Source organism: Echinops telfairi, unplaced genomic scaffold, assembly GCF_000313985.2.
Source record: "Echinops telfairi isolate 266 unplaced genomic scaffold, ASM31398v2 ScPeMD7_1;HRSCAF=3_0, whole genome shotgun sequence".
NCBI classification, from domain to species: Eukaryota; Metazoa; Chordata; class Mammalia; order Afrosoricida; family Tenrecidae; genus Echinops; species Echinops telfairi.
Genome location: NW_022103896.1, coordinates 11,016,797 through 11,020,265, shown reverse-complemented (window position 1 = coordinate 11,020,265; position 3,469 = coordinate 11,016,797). Strand labels below are relative to the sequence as shown.

At 41.6% G+C, this 3,469-nt stretch overlaps 1 non-coding gene across 1 annotated transcript; it reads left to right on the top strand.

Moving 5' to 3' along the window:
* Positions 1–1,336: 1,336 nt before the first annotated feature.
* Positions 1,337–1,458, top strand: LOC115868990. The gene has a single exon (XR_004045920.1). It is a non-coding gene; the product is annotated as a small nucleolar RNA SNORA61 (small nucleolar RNA).
* The last annotated feature ends 2,011 nt before the right edge of the window (positions 1,459–3,469 follow it).

The window sequence follows — 3,469 nt, the reverse complement described above, 5'->3', positions numbered from 1 at the left end:
CTAGAACAGAGTAGAACTCATCCAGGAAGCTCAGTAGATGCTGACTCATGAAAACCTTCTAGAACAGAGTAGAACTCATCCAGGAAGCTCAGTAGGCTCTAATGTTTCTTGGAGCAGATGACAAGGTCATTTCTCCTGTATAGTCACTAGTGGGATCAAGCTTCCAACCTTTCCGTTGGCAGCCAACTGTTTAACCACTGTGCCATCAGTGCTAATACAAGTATATGGTTGCATTCCAACAGCAGTGGTTGAACATGTGAGATGGCTGATGGAGAGACAGAGGAGATGGTAACACTGCAGATCATCATTCACCTTCTGTTCATCAGAGAGTAACTGAAGGGGGAGCAGTTTGAATCAACCATCTTGTCTAAGGTGGGAGCAAGGCATGATGGCCTGCTTCCATAAACCTTGTCAGTTGATCCCCCTCTGGTGCACATTGGGCCTGTCTGGATTTCAACAGTTTCTGTGGGTTGTTGTTTTTTTTAAAATCATATTGGGGTCTATCTCAGATGTATTTTGTCATTGAAGGTAACCCTCTTTTTTGTTATATGGTTTTCTGTTTTTCCATATCTGGAACCCAGGATTGATGAATCTATAGAGATAGCAAGTGAAATAAGGGTTTCTTGGGGGTACAGTGGGGGATGCTGGGGTCAAGGGGAGCTGATGTCAAGGAGTTCAGGAAGGAAGAGAATGCTTTGAAACTGGTTATGGTATCAATTGCATAATACTTCTTGATGTGATTGACTATGGTACAGTACAATATTGGTATTAGCTCCCAATAAAATGGTTTTAGGGGGAAAAATCCAAAACCAACCAAACACTGCCACTGAGTTGATGATGACTCAATAGGACAGGGTAGAACTGCCCCAGTTAGTTTCTATGTCGAAAACTGTTTATAGGCATAGAAAGCTGCATGCTTTTCCCACAAGGCAGCTGGTAGTTTTGAACCGCAATCTTGCAGACTGCAGCACATCTCATAACCACTGCACCACCAGGGCTCAATTATAAAAGGAGAAAGGGGGTGGGAAGTTCACACCCATATAAAAGACTTTAAAGACTATAACATGCCCAGGGCTGAGGGTGATGTGGAGAGGGAAGGGCTGCAGAAGAAAGGGGTGGTGGTGGTGGAAATGAACATAAAATAAAGAGCCACATATATGGGGGTTTACTGGGATCTAGTCGTTGTTTTGGTGACCTGGGCTATGCCATTATATATAGTAGGTTTTTCTTAGTATGTCTTATATTCCACAAATAAAAAGGGGAAATAATAGTACCGAAAAATGAACAAAAATTAAAATTTTAAAAAGAGAGAGGGGGGAGAAATCACAGCCTGAAAACCCTTCAGATTCCTTACCCACTAGACCTAAACCTTGGTCCAAATGGTTATAAAAGTAGGAAAAGCAAAATTGAAACTGACTTAAATTCTTTTTGAGACCCACAAGCTAGTTTCCAACAACAACAAAAAGAAATAAGCTTCTGTCCTCATGTGAATTACACTTTAATGCAGAAAACATTTACACAGATTAGTATAACAAAGGAAATACTCAGGGTGCTAACAAAAAGTGATATGAAGCTCTATTTGAGATTGGGAAAGGGACAATGGAAATACAGTCTGCGAATTATTAGATTTCCTAGAAACAAAAGAGCATTCTTTATCACCACCACCCACACCTTTTGTTGTTATTGTTAGTTAAAAGAGTAAACCAGCCAATTCACTGCCATCAAGTTGATTCGGACTCATAGAGACCAAATGAACCAAACGCACGCTGCCAAAGAGTCAATGCTGACTCAAAGCGAGGCCCTGTGCGTTTCCAAGACAATGACTGCTGATGGGGGTAGCAAGTCTTTCTCTGGAAGAGCTGCTGGGGGTTTCAAACTGCCGAACATGTGCATCGCAGCCCAGCGTTTAATCATTACACCACCAGCCAATCACATAAAGATTTACAATCTCAGAAACCCACAGCGATAGGTCTATAGAATTGGCATAACCCAAACCCAAATTTGCTGCCATTAGGTCAATACTGACCCACTGTGTGTTTCCAAGACGATGACTGTTTACAGGAATAGAAAGTCCCAGTCTTCCCTCTGTGGAGCAGCTCATGGTTTTTTACTGGCAACTTTGCACATCTCGGCCCAACGCTTTACCTACCAGGGCTCCTTGTTAAAAGAGAGACAATAAAAACTGCCTATTTGGAAGAATTCCTAGACAACATTGCTTCACATGCTACTTCTTATCAGTGGAATCCAGAAATAATAATTATCTTAGTAAAATTAGGCTTGGCTCAGTCATATTGAGAGAGTGGGGAATACATATTAAGATCTGGAAGCTGGAGATGAGTTTTAATGTCAAGAGCAGAAAGGACGCAGAATACACTAAATAATAGTCTCTAGATCAATAAAAAGCTCTTTTCCTAAATTAATAATCATAATAATTGAAGTAAGAAGGATGATGCACTATTAACCATGTGCCAGTGTCTGACACTACTGGCACAGTGTCCCATGAATAATATCATTTAACATTGATAAGACTGTCTTATTTGCATCCATATCCAAAGAGCCTCTTCTAAAGAGCCATAGGCATCCCTGAGTTGGGCTAAGGACCACTCTCAGCGTGGCTTTGAGAGGAGGGCATGTAGGGAAATCTTCAGTGAGGAGGAGATGGCATTGTGGTTCCAGGTGAGGCCACTGAAAGGAAGTATCTCCAGGTGAAAATTTTCAGTAGCATTCAAAGATCATCTTAGTTCTACAACAAACATTAATTATTTTAGTCTTCCAGTCAACTGAAATCTGGTTTTGACCTGAAAAATGTTTTTTGATAAGTTAAGTACAGTTAAGGTGTATAACTCAAAGTCTAAACCACTGCTGCCATGTCTAGTCTGAATCACAGGGAGCCTACAAGACAGAGCACAGCTTCCCATGGGGTTTCAGAGGCTGCACATCTTTATAAAAGGAGACTGCCTCACCGTTCTCACACAGTGTTTAACTTACTGAGCCACCAGCGATCCTGATAGTATGGATAATCCAAAAATTCAAACTCACCACTGTTGATTCCTAGTGACCCCTTAGGAGAGGGTGGAACTTCCCCGGTAGGTTTCCAAGACTGTAACTCTTTACTGAAATAGAAAGCCTCATCTTTCTCCCACAGAGCAGGAGGGTGGTTTCAAACCGTCGACTTTTCAGTTAGTAGTCCAACACAGAATGCTGTGGACCTCCAGGGCTCCTCCACTGTACCCAAACTGCTGTTTTGACATGGTGTAAATCAGAGACCAGAATTCTTCATGAAGAGTTAGAGAGAGGAAAACATCTTCTTCCGATGAAGGAAATAACAAGAAACAAACGCTTCACGTTGAACAAATATTTCACTGAAGATAAGGGCTTTTCAGCTGATCCTCAGATGTCATGGCATCAGAAGAATGTTCCTAGTGCATTGTGCCATGTCCAAGATGCTGGGAGTTCAGGAAATAAAAAT